Raw genomic sequence first — 22963 nt, forward strand, 5'->3', positions numbered from 1 at the left:
TCGATCCAAACAAAGAAGCAACTTAGAGGACTGTGCCCACATAGGAATGGCTTGTAGTCTTATAAATTTGACTTAATTCTCTATATATTTTAGAAATGAGGCCCTTATCAGAGAGACTGGTTGTAAAAATTCTTTCCCAATTTTCTACCTTCCTTCTAATCTTAGTTGCATTGGCTTTGTTTGTGTAAAAACTTTTCAATTTAATGTAATCAAAATTATCCATTTTGCTTTTTATAATGTTCTCTATCTCCTGTTTGGTCATGAATTCTTCTGTTCTCCATAGATCTGATAGGTAAACTATCCCTTGCTCTCCCAGTTTGCTTATAGTATCAGCCTTTATATCTAAATCATGAACCCATTTTGACTTTATTTTGGTATATGGTGTGAGATTTGGGTCTATGCCTAGTTTCTGCCATACTCTTTTCCAGTTTTCCAAGCAGTTTTTTTTCAAGGAGTGGGCTCTTATCCCCGAAGCTGGGATCTTTGGGTTTATCAAATAATCAATTACTATAGTCACTGCATATTTAACCTGTTCCACTGATCCAGCACTCTTATTTCTTAGCCAGTACCAAGAAAGGTGACTCCTTACCAGACAGCTTGAAACCAGGGCCCTCCCATCCAGACTCCAAGGCTTCAAGTATTCAGAAAAGAAGCTTTTGGATTTTTCAGTGTCAAGGGGAGGGTTTGAACTAAGACTTCATCGAGGGCATCCAGCCTCCCCTTGGTTGTTGGTTAAATGAGGTCCTACCCCTCTTCCCCCCCTTCTTTTTTTCCCTCTACTGTATAGGAGGAGGATTCATTTAACTGAACTGAACCAGGCTGGCTGTGAGACCTCAGAAAAAAGTAAATTACCCAGGGAAGAAATTGATTCCCTTATAAACCTTCTTTACCCCCCTCCAGCTCCTCAAGAAAGAGCGGTTGGCAATAGGTATTTAGCCCCAAGGAAGTACTGTACGTGCAGAATATAAAACACCAGCTTCAGAGCCAAAATTCACTTGGATGGAGACTGGGGAGCCAGGCTCTTGTGGCGTCTGGCCTGAATAGCTCCCGTTGTTCCGTGGGGAGGATTTTGGCTGTCAGGCAGGCTTTTAGTCTGGTAAAAAATAAAAAAGCCACCCAAAAAGAGGCAGTGGAGAATCAGTAGCAATGCAGTTGACCTTATTCCACCCCTTCGCCGGGGTGTGGCTGTGATGCATCCCTGTCTACTGCCCCTGCATCTAGAATCTGGGCCCAGGAAAGCCAAGGTCAGGAGCCGCCTCCTTCCCTGACAGTCTGTTGGGCATCTTGCTGAAGGCATTGGCACCAATTTGCATTATCTGTCTGGGAAAAGAGTAATGTTTTCTGGTCCCACCTGGCCCCTGAGAGGGACAGAGGTGGGTGAGCAGCCCAGTCTTACATGGAAAAGAACCAGTGCTAACTAATATCAGAATAAAGTGCATGGAGTCCCAGGAGCCTTGTCTCCACTCTACCACTTGCTGGGGGACCTCTTAAACACCTTAACTTTTCTGAACCTCAGTTTCTTCATCTGTAAAGTGAGTGTTCAAGTAAATCATCTAAAAAAGTTTGTATTGGATAGCATTAGTTGTTATAGCACTTACACTTGCCAATGTATTCTATCTCCTCCACTCCTCCGGGCAGATGACCTATCTCTTAAGGCTCCTTCCAGCTTGAAAATTCTTATTTACCTATGCATACCAAAATTCCATCACATTTTCCACTGATAGGAGAGGTTTACCACACCTGCTGATCTCCTCCTTAAACCTTTCTCGTACCAAACCTTACCCCACCCACACCCCGAGTCAGAGGAGAGTGAAATGGAAGAACTTTGCAAGGTATTTGTTGTCATTGTTTAGTTTGAGGGTTTTTCAGATTGGACCTATAGAAATACCCTTTCTTTATCAATGCCGGTTAGGACCTACTTTGCAACTTATAGTCTTAGAAGAGGCACCTAGGGTGCTAAAATATTGAATGATTTGGCCAGGATCAGAGAGCCAGCCTGAGTCAGAGGCAAGATTTAACCCAGGTCTTCCTAACTCCCAGGCTTGCTCTCTATTCATGTTATGAGGTTAAAGTGGTTATTGTTCTAAGTGGTCTCCTTTGGATAGAAATATACAGCCTAGTAGTTGTGAGTGGAGCAATGTTTTTTTTAATAATTATCAGACAGATAGCCAAGGTGAAATTTTGAAATGAGCAAGAGAAGTTCTTTTGGTTAGATGGAGAAAGGGGCTATGATTTTCTTAAACTCTTAGGGGTGAGGGAGAGACAGAAACAGAAACACGGGGGGGGGGGCAGAAATCCAACCTGTTTGACAGTCTTCTATGAGCCTGTGCTATCCTGTCCAGCTGCCCTGACATTCGGCTAGGGTAAGGGATGGACAAACCGGTTTGGAAGACAGCCTGGCCCTCCTTCGGGGTTCTGCAGAGTGCTGTTCACAAAACAAGTAGTTCACACGCCTGAAGACTCTTGAGGTGGTGCCAGCTAAACTCTTAGGGAGAGTGGGAACGGAGCTGTGTCCTTCACTGAGCTGTGTGTGGTGTGTGCTCAGAGTGTGCAAGAGACAAACAGACCTGATCTGTGGGGTGACCTCCACCTCCTGTCCTACCCAAGAGAGATATCAGGTGGCCCAGAACAGCTGTGAGACGGACAGGAGCAAGAGATGGCAGGGCCTGCAGACCAAACAGAAGCAGGTAGGGCTTGGGTTTGGGGGGTGGAAAAAAGGGGGGCAGGGGTTGGGGTTAATTCAGCCCCAGAGCCCCTTGCTTTTAATTGCTAGCCTACATCGTAGGAAGAAGGCATGATGTGGTAAAAGATAGAGAAAAGCTAGAAACGGCACAAACAAAAAACCAGATACTGTTGATCTTCTCCTCCATAGCAGCACCTATGACTTCATTGCCCTCATTTGTTCATTAAGCAAGAGGAGGGATTTAGCCTCCAGGGAAAACTGCCCAGACTCATCTTCCAGGACTCGGCAAAACAACTCACAGGGCTCACCCGAAATCCTCAAGGAAACAATTTCCCCTCAAGCAGGAAGAAATCTCCACCTCCTTCCATTTGGAACAAGGACAGTCATATCAGTCCCTGGCAGTTGTAGGCTCTGGTCCTGATTCTACCTGTAAATTGTCATGTGACTCTGGGTAAGTCACTCTCCCTTTCTGGGCCTAACTTTAAAACAAAAAAAGACAACCAGGACTAGATGAATCTAAGGGCTGATCTCCTATTTCTTGCTTTAGATGACAACACACCTCTGCAAATATGGAGCCTTCTTTCATCAAGGTGTATGTAGTTACTAAGAAGGAGTTGGAGGGCATCAATTTGGGGCTAGGTGAGAAAGGAGCCTGGGCATGACCAGGAAGGAGAAAGCCAAGAGGAAAGACAAGTATGGCCAGCTTATCATACTTTAGCACTATCCGTAGTCAGAAGTGTTTCCAGGTCAGTGTGACTCAGACCATTTCTTGCTTCCATGACAGGGGATAAGGGAAGGGAGGCAGAGGTTGGCTGGTGGGTGAGGATGGTAGATGCGACAGTGTTGGAGTAAAAGAAACTGGGGACGAATCATCATCATCATCATCATCATCACCATCATCATCATCATGCCACTTTACACTTAGAGGAAGAAGGCATGATGGAAAAGTAGAAAAAGCACTGCGCTTGAGTTGCAACTCTGACATTTAGGGTCTTTGAACAAGGTCTATAACTTTCCTTGGCCTCAGTTTTCTTCACTGTAAAATAAAATGAAAAGATAAGTCTAGATGATCCCTTTTGACTCTAAATCCTGTGGTTTATAATCTGGGTTTTAGTCCCAGTTCAGCCACTTACTTTGTGACTATAGGCTTCAGTTTCCTCATCAGCAACATGGCCGTCATTTGTTTAAAGTTTGCTTGAAAGAGCTTTTGCCGTTTTTGGATTGTTAGCTCACCAGGTCCTCACTGGGAGACAGTTGCCCCTCCTCACCCTCTCAGTTTGGGTTGGCCCTGTCTGCCCAGCAGTCCCCATCCTTGGGCATTTCTGGAAGAGGAAGAAGTCTTCTGGGATGTTATGGCATCTCACTTACCTTCCCTCCGGTCAGTCAAGAAAGTTTTCCAGTGTTACTACTGGTTTAGAGGTTAGTGTATCTGGAAGTGTACCCTCTCACAGATGTGTTGAGAAAAGTACTTTGTGAGTAACATGGCACTGTATAAATTAGATGCTGATCTTATTAGGTTTATGTCCAGCTCTTGAAGGGTTTTTATGCCCCTTATCTCTCTTGATCCCCAGGACAGGCAGGGAGCTAGGGAAAGTTCTCTTTTTCCTCCTCTCTCTCTCTCTCTCTCTCTCTCTCTCTCTCTCTCTCTCTCTCTCTCTCTCTCACACACACACACACACACACACACACACACACACACACACACACACACACACACACACACATTCTTCATAGATGAGGAAACTAGCCCCAGAGAAAAGCCATTTGCCCGTGGTCACATTGCTAGGAAATGGCCCAACAGGGACCCGAATGCCAGCCTTCTGGCTCTTCATCCGGTGCCAGTTAACAAGCCTTTTAAGTTACTTTTGATGTGCTGGACTGTCTTTCTCGGCTTCTCTGAGATCTTTTGTTCTCTGTGTGATTTTTCCCCTTGGGAGGAGATCTGAATGGATGAAGGAAACTTGGTTGGTGTTTGGGGCTTCCTTCATTTCTGGGTTAGGCCTATTTCTAGGCCACCATGCAGAATGAAGGCTGCAGGAAATCCAGTTCTGTGCTTGGCTTGGGAGTGGAATAAAGTAATAATTCCTCAAATATTTAAATGATGCCAAGGGGCCACCACAGTTTGGATCATCCCCACTGGAGGGTAGATAGAGATGCAAGGATGAGCCAAAGGACTTTGGCTATGCGCCTTCCTGAAATGAAATTATTTCTGATCAGAGTCTGGGGCCAGGGGGGGCCCTTTTCTCATATAATCAGAATCTGTGTCCTGCCGTCCCCTCCATTCAGACTGATTCATCCATGGGATGCACTGCAGGAAACAAACCCCACCACCATGGGTTAGCTGGACACCTCCACACCTCTCTGCTAATTCTTCATTTAAGGATAAGAGTAATGAAGGGAAGCCAGATTTTGATGGAAAACACAAGGTCCTAGAGGACCTAGATTCAAATGCAGCTTCTGCTTCTTGCTCCCCATGTGATTTTAGGCAAGTGACTAAATCTCTCCAGGCCTCAATTTCTGCATCAGTAAAGTGAAAGTGTTGGGCTTGGTGACCTCAGAGGTCCCCTCCAGCTCAAAACCTGTGACTTGAGATACTATCAATTGCTAACCCTCCCTCAGGCAAAAAAAGCAGGAGACACTTCCTACCAAATAACCCCATTACAGGCCCGGTCACATAAAATTTCCAGTGTAAGATCCCTAAAACATTGGCTGTCTTTCCTTTTCGACATCTACACTGACTTCTCTGGGCCTCAGTTTCCTCATCTGTAAAATGAGGTGCTTTGACTAGATGACCTTTAATATCCCTTCTGGCTCTAGATCTGTGTTCCTTTACCATGTTCACCCATACTTCTCACATCTTAGAGAGCAGGTATTGGGGGCTGGATGGCACTGCCCAAGGCTGTCTCTGTGGTTTACCCCCTTTGTTTAAAGCTTGCTTGAAAGTGCTTTTGCCGTTATTGGATTATTAGCTCACCGGGTCCTAAATTGGGAGACTGTTGCCCCTCCTCCCCTTCTCAGTTTGGGTTGGCCTTGTCTGCCCAGCAATCCCCGTCTTTGGGCATTTCTGGAAGAGGAAGAAGTGTTCTGGGATGTCATGGTATCTCACTTACCTTCCCTCAGGTCAGTCAATAAAGTTTTCCAATGTTACTAGTGGTTTAGAGTTTAGTGTACCTGGAAGACAGGGATTATCCCCACAGGTATCTTAGGATCTATCCAATAGGGCAGTTTTTCACTGGGCTTGGTGGGAGAGAAGCAGATAAAAGGTATAGGGCTTACTTTGCCAGTGAGGTGCATGGCAATGTCACCATCCTCCTCCAAAGTGGGTAGGGATGCATGTGGTCAGTGGATGGAGAGCTAAATTTAAAAAAAAAAAGACTTGGTTACTGTTTCAGAGTTCAGGTCTATTCCTTCTCTGAGGCCTGCTCTATAATGGGATGGTGTAAGCTGAGGTTTCTCCAATTCCCTGCCTGAGGTGGTCAACCTCCTAAAATCACTCAGCGGCTGGTCCCCTTGTCCAACCAGGAAACAGCCCCTTCTCTCAGGAAGTCCCAAGGCAGTGGAAATTTTGTGCCCTCGTCCACCAGGTAAAGGCATGATCCTGTTTGTTCTTCCATCTCAAAGAGATCCAATGACATGACGAGGGTGATGTCTTGGCTTGTGTGTGGATTTCAGTGAGGGCATGAACAGCGACCAGCTGGAGTCTACATTCATTCCAGTGGCCCAAGCCCAGGTGTTTTATGTCCCTGCATGATCCCATTCCCATGGGACTGGCTGGGAAGAAGCTGAGCCTTGCTGAGGGGTTAGTCTTATTTTTTCCCCTTTAGTTTTCCTCTGAGGAGATTCTGTGTTGCCTAGCATTGCTGGAGAGAAATTGTTCCCAGGTGGAAAAGGGCTCAGCCAACCTGCCCCTTTGGGACTGGAGAGGAAGCAGCCTATACCTTCTGCTCTGATTGGGACCTGGCAGGCATATTCCAGCTAAGACCACATCCAGGGTCTTAAAGACAAGAAATACTCCACAAAGCTATTTGTCCTGGCACAGATTGGTTGCAGGAATTGGGAATGTTTAGCCTGGAGAAGAAAAACTTAGGGAAGAGAGGATTGCTTTTTTCTAGTATAAAAGGGCTCTCGTGTGGCAGAAAGATCAGACCTGGTCTGCTTTGTCAAGGAGGGTAGACCTAGGCAAAATGAATGAGTTTTCGAGGCTGACTTTGGCTCTTAACAATTCAAGCTATCCCAAAGTGGAATTAGCTGCCTCTGAAGAGAATTCCCCCTTCACTTGGTCGACCACCTGCCAGGTGTGCCTGAGAAGGGATTCTTAGACAGATGGCTTCTGAGTTCCCTTCCAGCTCTGAGATTCTGGGTAGACAAGAGTTCTTCCCTTATGAGACTGTAGGCTCTTGTCTTTTGCCTTTATTTCAATCCGCAGCACTCAGCACAGAGCCTGGCACCTGATAATCATTTAATAAGTGCTTTGTTTGACAGGACTTCTATTTGTGGAGGGTACTCCTTTGGTGGTCTGGTGAAGCTTAAGAACCCCTCCTTGGAATCTTTTACAATACATAAAACATGGTACATAGGATTACAAAGGAAACGAACTATATTGAAATATAGTTATCAGTCCATCTGACCAGCTAGTTTAACTGTCCTTCCATCGAGCTATCTACCTGTCTAGCTGTCTGTCTAAGACCCCAGGTTAAGATGAAGGTAGGGATGGAGATAAAGAGAGACCACTCAAAGCAAACTTTTGAGGCTAGAGAAGTTTATCTTGGTTGTCCCCAATCACTCCTTTCTCCCCCTTTTCCTTCTGATGATATCCGTTCTTCCATACCCCCAAGATTTCCTGCCTTCTGAAGCCCTTTCCTAACCACCCATCTCCCCCAGTCACCTGGAAAGGATTTTGCCTCTGTCATTTACCCTGGAAACTTGTTCACACTAATGAGTTAAATCTCCCAGGTATTCACCATTTACTTCTAATTGTAGAATAAAAGGCTTTGTCTCCTGTTAAAGAAATTTCAAGCATCAGCAAGGGAGGGAGATATTTAAGGGCCAGGGATACCTTCTTCATGGCCCGGAAATCATACTATGGCTAAAGGTGATCTGAAGGTAAAACGACTTTATATCTTTGAGGATGCCTTGGGGTACAGGGGAAGATGCATCAGAAGGCACGCCCATGCACAGAGGTTGCCTCCTTCCATAGTCTGTGGAATGATCTGTTTGCATATTGCTTCCCCCCATTCTACCGGTAACTCCTTGGGAGAAGGGACTGTTTTGTGCCTTTCTTGGTATACCTACCACTTAGCACAGTGCCTGGCACACAATAGAATAATAAATGTTTATTAACTGACTGATGACATAGGAAAAAAGAAACAAGTAGACAGAGAAAGATAGGACAAAGAAAAATAACTTGGTCTTAGCGGAAAGAATACTAGGCTACAAATCCTCAGGAGATGTGAGGCCAGCTCTACCGTTAACTAGCTGAATGACTGTGGGCATGTCTTTTCCTCTTTCTGGATTAAGTGTTTCTTCACCTGTAAAATGGGGTTAATTACTTATCCCACTATTAATATTCATCATAATTCCTACTATTAATGGTAGGAAGCTAGCTGCATTATAGGATGGGGTATGGGTGGAGGTGAGAATTAATACAAAGGTGAAAGTGGTGAAGACATTTTGACTAAGTGTGAACTTTTCCAGCCAACAGTATAATCCCATCACTGTTTATTTCTGCTATTCTGATGTCCCGATTCCAATTCAGAGCCCCTTCCCCACAGTGAGACTGGTAGCCACCCCTCCTTTCCCAGTCCTTCCCCTCTGCCTCCTCTGCCTTCACTCTTGGCAGTGCTGTGGCCCGGGTTCTCTTCCCACATGTCTGTGTGGTTTTCTCTGTTTAATACCATTCATCTGTCCTCTGTTCTCAAGGAGCCTTTTAGCCAGATAAGCTGCTCTGTAATATCTAATGCCTGTTTGTTTCATTTCCATGTGTCGGCTTCTCTGGCTGGGAATCATTTGATAAATTGTTCTGATCCTGCTTCACATCCAGGCCTTTGGACCTTACTCTGTAGGCATCGTTTTCCTCTCTGCCAGGCTTTAGCTCTGCCCCGCCACCCAGCTGTAGTATCTCATCCTTTCCTGACTCCTGGATTTTACTGGGCTGATTGTAACCTCTTACTGCCTGATACTTCCTTAGACACATTCTCTCATCTTCCATATTGGATTTTCTTCAGCCATGATAGCTTCTGCAGGTTCTTCATTCCTTGTTGGCCTCTCTTGACCTGCTGCCTCTCATATATTCCCTAGTAAACTTGTCTGGCTCCTCTCACACTCTTGATTACAAAATTTCAGCTTTTGCTCCTACATTCCTACCTCCCACCCCATCACTTCTGGTCTAAGCAAGGTCCAGTGCATCTCAGATCTTCCCAGCTGAACTTGTCTTACCAAGAAGAATCAGTGGTAAGTACAGAAGGAACCCAAGATTCCCAGTCAGGAGGTCTCAGTTCAAGGGCTAGCCCTCTCTGTGACTGTACTCTTCACCTGTAAATAATTGGGGCAGATTAGAAGTCTAATTATCTGCAACTCAGATGGGGTGAAGAATGCCAGTTGAACCCTAACCCAGTAAGACTCTTAAGCAAGTGCAAAAGTGATCCCCAGCCATATCTGGGTGGCTATCATGTCTTTTTATTTTAGCCCAGATTAATAACACGTTCTTTGCCCTGCCTGTGAGGTAATGATAGTAATCAGTTATATTTATCCACTGACACCTCCCAATGATTTACAAAGTACTCTCCACGAAAAAAAAAAAAGACATGAGTTAAGATAGGGCAAGAATTAGAATTCCTATTTTGCTCAGAGAAACTGAGGCTCAAAAGGGTTAAGTGATTTGTCCAAGGTCACTGTGCTACAGTTAGAACCAAGACTTGGGGCCAATGTGGGGATAGGGGAGCTAGGGAAAGATGAAGAGGAAGTTGCCATTAAGGTAGGCAGGCTCTTTTCTCAAAGTGAGAGTTTTGGCTAGGCTAAATGTGTGTATGTTTTGGGGAACTAAATCCATAATTCTAGACACTCCAGCTTTCAGTGAGTTCATTGCTGCAGAGAATTTGGAGGGGTTTCCCTTTTCTCTTTTAATACTAATTTTTTTAAATAATATTTTATTTTTCCCCAATGACATGTAAAAATTTTTAACTTTTTTTTAAAGTTTGAGTTCCAAATTCTTTCCCTCCCTCTCTCCCCTCTCTGTCTCTGAGCAATCTGTTACGTTATATACGTGCAGTCATGTCAAACATTTCATATTCAATTTTTTAAAAATTCATATCTTTTGTTTTTATAGCATCTTCATTTCTGACAAGGAAATTTTAGAGGCGATATAGTACAATGCAAAGGACCTGTCTTCAGGTCCAGACTCTGCCATTTAACAGCCCATGTAAACTTGGACCTCTTTGTACCTCAGTTTCCTGATCTGTAAAATGAGGGAGTTGAGCTAGATGACTTTCAAGGTCCCTTCCAGCTGTAAATGTGTGATGTTGTGCCTCCTCTCTCCCCTAATTATTGAGCCAGAAGGAAAGGAAAGCAGCCAGTTCAGGAGCATTAAGCAATACTGTCAGCTGGGGCTCACAGTGTATCCAGTGTTCCAGGCCCGTACACCCCCACCTGTAAAGATCTCTTGTTTCTCTGAGGAAGGTGCTCATACTTAGAGGGACATCAGCTGGAGAGATGTGAATGCATTTAGCCAGTTGGTGAGGCAGTGCCTAGGGCAGTTAGGTGGCACAATGGGTAGAGCGCTGGGCCTGGAGTCAGGAAGACCTGAGTTCAAATGTGATCTCAGACATGTACTAGCTGTGTGAACCTGGACAAGTCACTTAACCCTGTTTACCTCAGTTTCCTCATCTGTAAAATGATCTGGAGAAGGAAATGGCCAACCACTCCAGTGTCTTTGCCAAGAAAACCCTAAGTGGGGTCACAAAGAGTCAGACACAGTGAAATGAAAAAGTGAGAAAGTATCAAAAATCCAAAATAAACGGAGATTCTAGAAGACATCCTGGAGACTGATGAAAAGGCTTTGGAGATATCGGAAAACTTGTTGATTTGTGCTCCTACCTCACCCCTTGTTTTGAAAAGTTCTTCTTAGGAAGGTATAGGTGCTTCATCAGAGCACTCAGGTAAATGACATGTCCTGGCAAGGACGTATGCCACAATGCAGCAGGAATTCTCATAAAGCTCTAAAACTAAGTTTCTGAGCTGTACAAAGTCCTCCCTTTTTCACTGTAATCTCCCACATATACCCCCTTTCACATACTCTCTCACACACTCTCACACACACACACACAAACACACACACACACACACACACACACACACACACACACACAACCCCTCTTCCCTCTCCCTCATCCCTGGGTATTCAGCACCCAAGCCACTGCTTAGGGGGGCTGGGGGAGTAGGATTGCCTTTGGGAAAAGTCCTAAAGTAGCAAGAAACATCAAGCTTCCAAACATCATCCCTGCAAAATTTAGAGATGCATGAGGGGTTAGCCCTGGGCTTTTCTGAGATTTGGAGAAAAGACACAGGAACAGAGATGATATTTACTTAAGACCTAACATAGATTCCCCAGACCACTCTAAAGCAGCCATCTTGGAAGGCCCCATTGGCTGTGGGAACATTTCACTTTCTGACCACAAGAATCCAGTTTTTCTTAGAATGGTAGAATAAAAAAGTTGGAAGTTTCCTGAGGTTCCTCTAGTCCTAACCCAAAATAAATAACTCCTTTCTGTAACATTCCTACCAAGAGCCTTTCTTTGATGTCTTCCAATGATGGGGAGCTCACTCTCTTCCAAAGCAGCCCATTGAGTTTCTGGGCAGCTGTACTGGTTTGTTATACTGAGCTGAAATCTACCTCACTGTAACTTCCTCCCACTTCCACAATAACAGTCAAAACATTTATTAAGTGCCTACTGTGTGCCAAGCATTGTGGTAAGGTCTGGGAATGCAAATGGGGGAAAAGGAAGGTAGTTCCTGCCCTCGAGGAGCTTATAATCGAAGGGGAGGAAGACAACACGCAAAAAGGGAGCTGACAAGTGTGTGTGGAAGGGGGAGGTGCCTGATGCAGAGAACAAGTCCAAAGCTGTGCAGCTGGGTGGGAAGCGAAGTGCTACAAGTTTTGGAAGGAACTCTCGGCAGAGATTACTGAGGAGACTAATTACCAGGGCTGATGTGGCAACCCTTCAAATACCTAAAATTGAGTATGATGGCCTCTTCTTCTCTGCCCCAGCTCACGCCCAACTCTCCTCCCTTGTTGTCTGAACATCTCTAGTTTCTCCATCCACTCTTCACATGGCAGAGTCTTGAGTCTTCTCATCCACCATTTTGGTCCCCATCCTGGATGTCCTCCCAATGTCCTTCATAAAGTGTGGCACCCCAGAACTGAACACCAGCTTTCCAAGTGTGGTCTAAAGGGAGCCATCTTCTTTCCTTTGGAACCAAAACTGCATGAGACCCTAGTAATGAGGAAGGCCATTTTTTTTTTGGCTCTGTGCTTGCCATCTCCACAAGGACAGCACCTTGGCTATCATCTCACTCCTTCTGAACAATATTCTTCTTTCATTAGCTCTTTCGGCTACCACATCACACTGTTGAGTCATATAAAGCTAAAACTTCCCAGCTCCCTTTTTTGAGACCCTTTTCCTTCTGTCATTGTTCTCTCCTGGCTTTCCTTTCATAATCATCCCTCATTAGGAAGCTTTGTAGTTCATCCCACCTTCACTGGTATTGTCTCATTCAGCCCTCACAACAGCTCTGTGAAAGAGACAAGGATGGTGTTGGTATCCCCATTTTTCTGATGAAAAAATTGAACCCTAGGAAGATTAAAGTGACTTACCCAGAGCCAAGACTAGAACTCAGGGATTCCTTTCCTGGGGTGCTTCCCATTGGGTTATTCTACTTGTGATTTCCCCTCGCCTTCTCTTAGTGTGTGTGTGTGTGTGTGTGTGTGTGTGTGTGTGTGTGTGTGTGTGTGTGTGTGTGTAGTAAGTATCTGTAAAGTTTTCAGTGTGCCTAGGACTGTGCTGATGCCATTTCAGAATGCTGTTCTGAGTAGTAAGAAACCTTCAGGGTGGGTAGGGGAGGGGGGGGGAATCTTGCCTTAAGAAGACACTGGAGGTTGGTACCAAAGCAAGGATAGAAAAGGTACTTCCTCCCTACCCCACCCCACTTTTTTTTTTTCAGATGTGGAAGACTACGAGTGTGGAGCACTGCATAGAATAGCAGACTTCTGGGATGTATTGGCTCATTTTGCTGAACTTTTTTCTTCCTATTTTTTCTTCTGTATTGTACAGGAGAGCTCTCTAGGAGGAGGAGGGGGAGGAAAACATTGGGAAATGTAGGTGATAGAAAAACAAAGATCTCAATTAAAATAAAAGAGGCACTGGAGCCAGCCTCAGCCCCCTCCCTCAAGCTGTCTCTTGGTACAGTAATTCTTCTTTTCATTCTTATTCCTGAATTTGCTTAGCCATTTCCCTACCAGCCAGCCCCCACACCAAGAGTGCTGCTGTGACTGTGTGGTTCGGTATGAGGGGTTTCTTTCTGTCATTGATCTCTTAAGGCTGGATGCTTGGTGTGGTGGCTGGGCCGATGGGTGTGAGCAGCTTAGTGACTTTCTTACATAGTTCAGAATTGTTCCAGCCTTCTTAGAGGCACCAGCCTTCCTCATTTCTACACCTCCGGGGCCTCCCTGTGTCCCCAGGTGGCCTTATTTTCTGTTTAAAGGAAGTATGAAGTAATGATGTGAGCTGTTGTTTGCAGCTGCTTTCTTGGGAAGCCGGCAAGGGGTGGAGGGAGCGGAGGAGGAGGAGGAAGGGGGACCTGCAAGGGCTCCTCTGACCAGAGAAACCACAATTGCAGAGCTATAGGAAATCCCAACCAATGCCTTCCTTCCTCCAATCCCATCCTTTTTAAATGTGACTCTCTTGCTCCCTAAATTAAAAAACAGTGAGCCTATGGCGAGTGGCTGGTGGAGCTGGCTGGCTGGGAGAAAGATTGGGCTTTCATGGAGTCTCAGCCACTCTGGCTCCAGAGGAGTGCAGACTAGACGGTTCAAGACGGGTCCCTGTTTGCTGTCTGTGCAAGCCAACCCTCTGGGTTGGGGAACCCCCAGCTCCTTTCCTAAGGCTTCAGGAAACTCTGAAGCTGAGAGCCCCTCCCTTCTCCAGGTCTGGTTCAGTTTTGACACAGCTCCTACGGTCCCTACTGGGACATCAGTAGTCCTTGGGACGGGCTCCTGTTTGGGTGGGGGCAGGAACAAGAGTCCCACCCACAGATAAGTCAGAGGAAAGAGCTTCTACTCCCCTGTCTGCCCTCCCTCCCTCTGTATTTCCTTCTCTGGGGCCCAGTCTTCTTTTCAGTGGTTGCAATAATATATCAATTAGGGAGCACAGAGGAAGGGGGGAGCCATGGTGGCGGCAGCAGCAGCTGCTGGTAGAAGAATTGATTCTTGCTTCCTGGCACCACGCATTTCTGCCTGCGCAGCAGCACATGACATGGTTTCACATGCTGCCCCCGTAATGCTCTCATCAGCAGCTTCCAAAGGAAGAGCTGGAGGGAGGAGGAAAAGGGAAAGGGGGCCTCTCGAGGAAGCACGAGAGGCCACTGGACCAGGGTCATCAGAGTCAGTTCCTTGTATCAGATGTGCAAGATTATTAGTTGTACTGGGAATTTGCCTGTATTTACCGACGTATACTGGTGTACACATGATGTAGGTGGGTGCGTACCCTCAGTTCTGTATTTATAAACATGTGCAGGGACATACATGATTGTAGCTGGATGCATAACCTTGGTTCTGTATTTACAAATGAATGCAGGTATATACGTGATGTAGGTGGGTGCATACCCTTCTGTGTCACCTTTGGGTGATGTAGTAGAAAGGATGGAAGAGCCATGGAAGGTGGCATCAGATGACCTGGGTTCAGACCCAACCCTAACATTTAGAAGAGGCAACTCTGCATGGTAGAAAGAAGAACAGTGACCCTGGAGTCAGAGAAACCAGGTTCAGATTTCTGCGTGTTGGCCACTCACCACCTCTGTGACCTTGGGTAAGTCAGCCTTGCCAGACCTCAGTTTCTTCTTCTGTAAAATGAGTAGGTTAGACTAGGTGTCCTCTGAGTTCCCTTCCAGCTCTACATCTGTGATCCTGTGATCCCATGAGCCTCTCTGGCTGGCTTACTTTGGGCAAGCCACTTCCTTTCTCTGGATATCTGTTTCCCCATTTGTAAACTGAGGCAGTTGGGCTAGATGCTTTAAAAGGACCCTGCCCATTCTAGTATTCTGTGACTCAGTATCCCTTTCTCTAAATGAGGTAAGTGATGGAGCATATCATCTCTGCCCCCTTTAAGAGTAAAACCAAATCCCAGATAGCTTTTAAACCTAAGGCCAAAACTCTCTGGCCAACAGACACTTATTGATCACCTGCCCAAACCTGGGGACCCAGGCTCCTCTCTCCCTGCCACATCCTCTCGAATTGGGACAGAATGGAGTGGCCAAAACGGGATGGGCATGGCAGCCTGGGAGGGTGCGGGAGATAACAGGTGTATGAAATCAGAGTTTCTTCTCTGACACTGTGTCGCCCTTTGGAAATTTGGTAGAAATTGCAGAAGGGAAGACTTGGGCTCAATAAAAGGGAAATTTTCCTAAGAACTAAAGCTGTCCAAAAGTAGAATGGGCTGTGTATTGGGAGCTGGTTGTTGGATTGTTCTTACTTGGATCTCTCTAAACTTTGAGAGAAACCACTTATTTGGCAGTGTGGTAGAGGGAATTCTTGTTCAGTTGAGGGTGGGTGGCCTTTGAAGGGGCCCTTCCAACTCTGAGATTTTTTGGTCAGTTTAAGCTTCCAGGGAACTTTTGTTTTCTCTAAAGCATGGCCCTTCCCTCCACCGACCCCGATCTCTGGCCCTTATTTCTCAGAGACAGTGGTGATTTTCACAGGACAAGGCATTTCTCAGAAGGCATGGGATGAAATGGGGAGGTTGACAGGGAACACGACTTGAAGAAGAAGAAGGAAATGGACAAATACGAAGAACCGAAATTCCTTTGGGGAGGAAAGTAGATTTGGACAGCATGTGTTCTGCTAAGGGCAGATATCCCCCTAAGAAATGGAAAGATAGAAGAGGGATTAGTAGTAGGAGTTCAGAGGAGGGTGCCGAGTTTGGAACTCTCCATTTCAGAAGACATTGAAGGAAGGGAACACCAGAAATGATCTTCCTTTGAAAGAATAGAAAGTGAGAGATGATTATGCTGTTTCCTGGTTTCTCCATATAGCTGTTTCTCCTTTTATTAAACACACACCTATTTTAGACACTGGAAGACATGCAAGAGAAGAAGGGATGGTCCCTGAAGGAGCTTAGTCTCTAGTTAGAGAGAAAATGGACACCCATGAAACCACATTAAATAATATTAGGGTTAAAGCTCTTAATTACATGGTTCAGTCACTAATCTAAGGAGTTTAGAGGAGAGAGAGATCATTGAAGGCTAGAGTAGTTAAAAGACGCTTTATGGAATGATGACACCACCAAAAATGGACATTTGCAGAGCTCTGTACCTATTTAAATCATACAGCCCTCACCACTGCCCCAAAGGGCCGGCAGGACAGCTGTTATTATCCTCATGATGCTCACAGAGATGAAATGACTTGCCCAGGGTCACACAGCTACTAAGTTTCTGAGCTAGAATTCAAACCCCGGTCTTGCTCACCCCAATTCCAGGGCTCTGTGCACTAGCCCAAGCTGTTTTCTGTAGAAAAGATCAGAAACAGCTTCCCTTCTCTTTGTGGGAAGATGAGCCCTGAGCTGAGGCTTGAGGGATGGGTGAAGATGTGGGATCACAGAACATCAAAGAAGGAACCGTGCAGACCAGATGGCCCAGCACCCTTATTTCATAGGTAGTGGCTGGAAATTGTGAGTTGACAATTATGAGGAAACTGAGATTGCTACGTGGGTTTTCACAGAGGAATGTCCTTACCCAACTAGATTGTCATCTTGATGATGGCAGACCCTGTCTTCTACTACTGCACATACGCCATGGGGCTGAACGTATATTTGCTGTTCTTGTTCAGTCATGTCCGACTACCTGTGACCTCATTTGGGGTTTTCTTGGCAAAGGTTACAGAGTGGTTTACCACTTCCTTCTCTAGTTCATTTTACAGATGAGGAAATTGAGGTAAACAGGGTTAAATGACTTGCCCAGGGTCACAAAGTTAGTAAGCGTCTGAGGCTGGATTCGAACTCACAAAGAGGTGTCTTCCTGCTTAGGTACCACTAAATGTCATTGGATTGCTCCCCTTCCCTGAACCTCAGTTTCCTGATCTGTAAAATGAGGAGGTTAGACCAGATTGTCTCTGAAGCCCCCTGCAGCTCTAAAAATGGCACAATCATGACCTCTTTTAAGAGCATTAATCATGTCTTTGTCTTCTTGGAATCCCCTCAAGGCCTAGCACAGTGCCTTAGACCCAGAAGGAATCCAGGAGATGTTTGTTGAGTGTCTAACAATGATTTCTGTAGCTCCCTGGGAAGCTGTCCTCCGTGTGAGGGTTTCCTTCTAGCAAGCTGTCTTCTTACCGCCTGCCCGATGTTTAGCATCCAGATTGATGGGTAGCCAGGATTCGGTCCCCAGCTAGATGTGGGTTTCTCCTGCCTTAAATGTCCCCATTGCAGTGGGATAATAAATGAGTCTGGCAAGCCTCCCACAGAACCGTCTGCCGCAGAGAGGATGCAGTAATCCAATTGGGCTCCCTCTGCCATCCCCCTGGGAGGCTGCCCAGTTGATGTTACCTTACTGCTACCCTTCCTCCCTTCCTCCTCTGCATCCCTGGCTGTAAATATAGTTTCTGCTTATAAATAACAGTTTACTTAGCCCTGCCCCTTTAAGAAGCATGGTTTCTAACATGAGGAGGTGATTGACTGAGGTGATAAGCTGTAACTAATACCTGGGTCTCATAATAGGTAAATAGATTAGTGCGGGGATCTGCTCTATTTTTCTTTCCAGGGAGTGCTTCAATGTGGCTGGCTGCTGGGAGATGCTTACCCCAGCACTTTGGGATCCGCCCAGCTAAATCACCCAATTCTAAGATTGGATTCGTTGACAGGCGTGGGTATAAAGCAAATGAAATGCATTAGAAAATCTGTAGGCCCCCATTGATCCTTTTTCTGGCCATCTTCCTAGCCAAAAAGAGCTGCAATGGGACCAGTCCTTCTGATTTTATTATTTCTGTCTGCAGTACCACCATTCACTCATTCTTCTGCATTTACAACCTTAGCCGACATTTTCATCTCTCTCACCGTTGCATATCCAGTGAGTGACAAGGTCCTGTTGCTTTAAAAAAATTTTTTTTTCCTTATTTTTATTGATTTGTTGTTCAGTTGTTTCAGGTGTGTCTGATTCTGTGTGACCTCATTTGATGTCTCTTTGGCAAAAATACTGGAGTGGTTTGCCGTTTCCTTCTCCTTTAACAGTTGAGGAAATTGAGGCAAACAGGGTTAAGTAACTTGTTCAGCATCACGTAGTTAGTAAACGTCTGAGGCCAGATTTAAACTCGGGTCTTCCTGACTTCAGGCTGGGCACTCATCCCCTGCACCACTCAACTGCCCCCTTTTTGTTGATACCTTTTGTTTTTACATCATATTTATTTCTGAATATATGCTCTTCAAGCTCCCAAATAGTCATCCTTCATAACAAAAAATTTAAAGGAGGTGGGGAGAGAACAATTCAGAAAAGTTAATCAATATATGTTAAAAGTCTGATATCGTGTGCGGTGTTCCATACCCAGGATCCCCCAACTCTGCAAAGAAGTTGTAAGGAGGTGCTTTGTCATCCCCAACTTAGTCACAGTAGTTTTGAAGCATTCTGTTTTGTTTTTGCCCTTCCAGAGTGAAGTTGTGTAATTCTATCATAATTGTATAATTCAATTATAGCAATGTTGCAGTCATTGTGTATGTTGCTTTCCTGATTCTGCTCACTTCAATTTGCATCCGTTTCAATCTTCCCATATTTCTCTGTGTTCAACAACATTCATTGTTTTCTACAGCACAGTGATATTCACATACCACAATTTGTTTAGCCATTCCTCACTCAATGGGCAACTAGTTAGTTTCCAGTTCTTTCCTACTACAAAAAGCGCTGCTATAATTATTTTGGTGTAGATGGAACCTTTTCCTTTTTTGTCATTAACCCCGTCTTTGGAGGTGTCTATCATAGTAGGTTTCTTCAGTAAAGAATATTCATATTTTAGTACCTTTCTTTGCCTAATTCCACATTTCTTTCTATAATGATTAGACCAATGCTCAGCTCCACCAATAACATTAGTGTACCCGTCTTTCTACAACCCTTCCAGTATTGATATTTGATTTCTTTTATTAGCTTTGCTAATTTGCTTGAGTATGAAATGAAACTTCAAAGTTGTTTTGATTTGCATTTCTCTTAATAATGAGTGATTTGGAGTCTTCACTCATATAGTGGTTAATAGTTTTTAATTCTTCCTTTGAGAACAATTTGTTTAACCATGTGTGGCATTGTTAGTTGCCAGTCTATCTTGGATATCAGACCATATCTTTTAAAGTACTCAAGCAGTACCTCCTGGTCAATGCTCTTCTCCCTGTAGATCTTACAAAGCACTTAGTTTTATTGTGCACCATAACTACCTGTGTTCATGTCTCATCCTCCCCTTTTAGACTGTAAGCTTCTTGAGGTCATCACCTCTTTCTGGGTCCCCTTTATGTGTTTTCTTCCTCCATTTAGAGTCTAAGCTCCTTGAGGTTTAGGGACAGTCTAGTTGGCTTGTATTTGTGCCCCTGGTACTTAACACAGTGCCCTGTACATACTAGGTACTTAACAAATGCTTGTTGTGTTATATTTGCTGTATTACAGTCCTGGAATGGCTGGGTTGACCTATGCGATCTTTCATGTAAAGGAGGCCCCTTTCTTCTCAGTCTCCAGAACCTGGTCTGTATTGGGTTAGATAGAGAAGTGAGGCAGCTATAAGATGATAACATTGTAGGCTACCCATGATGCAAGGGAGGTTGTCTTGTGAGCATGAGCATGAGTGTCCTGAGCTGATCATCAGGCTCATTGGGTGGGTGACATGACCCTCTTCCCTGAGCTTAAATGGGGACGCTCCCCAGGATTTCTCCACGAAGCTCTTGGGGTACAGGGGGCTTTCTGATCTTCTCCACATGTGTTCACTCTACCTGCTTCCTCATCTACTGATCCACTTTGTCTGATACCAGCAGGGAGTAGGGATTTCCTCCTTCTTCTTGGAGAGCAAGAAAATTCATAGCTACCTAGGGCCCCACTAGCCCTTGAAGAGATTAAATGAGATCATGTCAGCAAACCTTATAGTCCAACTAGCCGAAATGGTAGCTGTGGCAGTAGCAGTAATGGTCAGAAGCGCACACAAATGAATGAAAACTGCTTCATAGAGACAGAGACACACAGAGGCAGCTACAGGGCGGACACATAGACTGCGCATCCACCTGGCATTGTGCTGTGAGCTAGGGATACAAAGGCAGAAGTGATACAGTCCTTGCCCTCAGAAGCTTGTGTTCTATCGGAGAACACAATCCGTGAGTGTTTTTATGTGTATGTCTATTTTGTTGTTTCAGTTGTATCCAACTCTTTGTGACCCTCTTTGTGGTTTTCTTGGTAAAGATACTGGAGTGATTTGCTATTTCCTTCTCCAGCTCATTTCACAGATGAGAAAATTGAGGCAAACAGGGGTAAGTGACTTGCCCAGGGTCACACAGCTAGTAAGTGTCTGAGGCAAGATTTGAACTCAGATGAGTTTTCCAGTGGTGCAGAGCTCAACAGAACATCATCTACCTATGGGTGTCCTTGTGATAGGAGCCTCTCTGAGCTTAATGAGGCTGATCCTTAGAGAACAGATACTAAGTTCATCACCAGGCCTGTATCTGCTCACATTGACACAAAAATACCACAGACAGATAATTCACTTTTCCCCTTCTGCTTTTTCACCTGCCTCTGTCTCAGATTCTGTCTCATTTTTCTCATCTTTCCTTTCTTCCTTCCTTTCCTCCTTTCTCTCCTTTCCCCACTCTCGCCCTCCTTCATGGGAGGGTTATACTTATCAGCATTTGCCTCCAAACAACTTGATTTAGTTTATTCCATAATAAAAACCTACAGTTCCTCTGTCAGCCTTGCATGGGACTAGGCCACAAATCTGCAGCACAGCCTTCATGCCTGAGGGCCAGCAGCTCCTGGGATAGGGAGGGAGCATGTGCTGAGAAGGGAAAGGCATTTTGGTCAGGTCTACAAGGATCTGACGGTGGCTTCTCTCTTCTTATCCCTTGTAGAGGAAGGAACATGGCTGCATAGGTTGTCTACCCCTAGAGTCATGTGTGCCACATGCTATCACATACATGTAATATGGTATGTGTATTATATACTATATTTTACCTCATATGGTTTCTCTTTTCCATTACTGTCTGAATTAGGGGCATGGATTTGGCGTTGTTTCTGGGTGGGGTTTTTTTTTCCATTTGAGGAAAAAATTTTCGCTTTCACTGTAAAAGGGCTTCTGTCAAATATAAGGGGAAGATGGAGGTGACTTAGGCTTAGCTAAAGCATCTGAGTTAATAGGCAGGCTGAGATGCTTACTTGGCATTTCAGGTAAGGAGCCTGAACTAGGTCTCCTGACATACTCACTATGGCTTGGGGGGGGGGGGGTGAAGAGTGAGGGTATGACCATAACACTCCTACCCCATCATTGCACTGGGGCAGGAAGAGGCCCAAGCCTCTCTGAAAAGGCCATGCAGCCCAATCAGGAGGAGGGGTGGGGGGAAGGCAGCTGCCCACCTTGCCCGCCTGCTCTCCGGGGCCGAGAGTGGGGAAAGCCAGCACCATCTGTGGCTCTCCTTTGTGCTTGCTTCTTTATCCCTTCCTTCATTATCCTGTGATCCTGTATTTCCCGTGCTCCGAGTTTCAATGAGTCGAGATGCATCCAGTGCCGACGGCTTTCAAAAAAAAAAAAGGCGGTAACTAAGCATACCAAGGATGAATAGTGTAATCTGGAAATTCATTTCTAGTTTGTTTTATCTTATTGAATGGCTGCCGGATGCAGTGTGTTGCCTATCCAGCTGCTACAGATGTGTACTCTGCTTATATTTATATAATAAGTGCAAACGGGTCCAGGAGGCAAAGCAACCTGCAGTCTTCCAGACAGATAATCACCCAAGTGTCAAGTGCGGTCTCTCGCTCACTCTCGCTCTCTCTTACTCGCTCTCGCTCGCTCTCTCTCTCAGGAAATGATATCTTTAGGAGAAGAGGTAGGTGTTGTCTGTTTGCCTGTAACAAGGATACCACACATAAATGCATCTGAGACATGCCTCATTCTATGTCTTAGGAAAGAAGGCCTCAAAGGTTTCATGTCATTTTCCAGGCTCACAAGTCCAACACATTACCTCTTTGCCTCCTGATTGCCACCCTGGCAATAGCCTTTGGCTTTGCCTGCCTTATAATGACTTTTCTGTCCCTGGGGCCCAGCCACCAAAATTCCTTCATACTTATCTGCTTTTCTAGATTTCATTTCCTTGGCTCATTGGCATGCTCCTGCTCTCTTTTGGCAAGTACCACATGAGCTGGAGACACACACACACCGCCAACCTAGCCCCCTGTGGGTTCTTTAAAATTTTTTTGTGTCTTAGACCTTTGTAGCGGTCTAATGAAGTCTATTTAAATTTCATCATTGAAAATGTCAAATTTCAGTTTGAGGTTAGTGAAAATAATAGTAGAATTTTTTTCCTATCTAAGTTCATGGATCCCCCAAAATCTGTCTCTGAACCTTCTCTGGGGAGTCCAGGCTAGGAAGCCCTTCCTGAAACTCAAAGTCAGATGGGTTGAAGTGGGACCCATCCAGATTGAAAATGGTGACATTGTCAGGGAAGCCTTTTCCTCTCTTTCTGCACTGATCTCTGGGAGCCTAACCTGACTTCAGTGGCTAGTGATCATGCCACACCGTGGGTAATTACCCTCAGCTGGGGAGAAGCAGAAGGCCAGCTGCTCCAGCCCTACCATCCCTTGTTTATTAAGGCATTAGCCTTTTGAACAACCTGCCACCCAGAAAGGAGCAGAGGAAGGAATGTTGGATTTTGAGTTAGAAGGCCAAGTCTCAAGTGTTAACTTGGCTACTTATGAAGCTCTGTGACCTTGGAGAAGTCACTTCTTTCTAGGCCTTTGTTTCTCCTTCTGTACAATAGTAACAATTATAATAATGACATATATGTATGTGTGTAT

At 45.1% G+C, this 22963-nt stretch overlaps 1 protein-coding gene across 12 annotated transcripts in view; it reads left to right on the forward strand.

Annotated features, from left to right (window-relative positions):
• The window catches only part of ZMIZ1 (zinc finger MIZ-type containing 1), a 449347-nt gene that overhangs the window by 353864 nt on the left and 72520 nt on the right, over positions 1–22963 (forward strand). Inside the window, exon 1 of one of the 12 annotated variants that reach the window (XM_078150874.1) lies at positions 14744–14760. The exons of the other annotated variants lie outside the window; for them this stretch is intronic. The gene's annotated coding sequence lies outside the window, so the exon portion shown is untranslated. Of the gene's footprint in view, positions 1–14743; positions 14761–22963 lie in introns of those variants that run through there. 12 annotated transcript variants of the gene reach the window in all.

The sequence above is a fragment of the Phascolarctos cinereus genome, unplaced genomic scaffold (assembly GCF_003287225.1).
Source record: "Phascolarctos cinereus isolate Bilbo 61053 unplaced genomic scaffold, phaCin_HiC Scaffold_3;HRSCAF=262, whole genome shotgun sequence".
NCBI classification, from domain to species: domain Eukaryota; kingdom Metazoa; phylum Chordata; class Mammalia; order Diprotodontia; family Phascolarctidae; genus Phascolarctos; species Phascolarctos cinereus.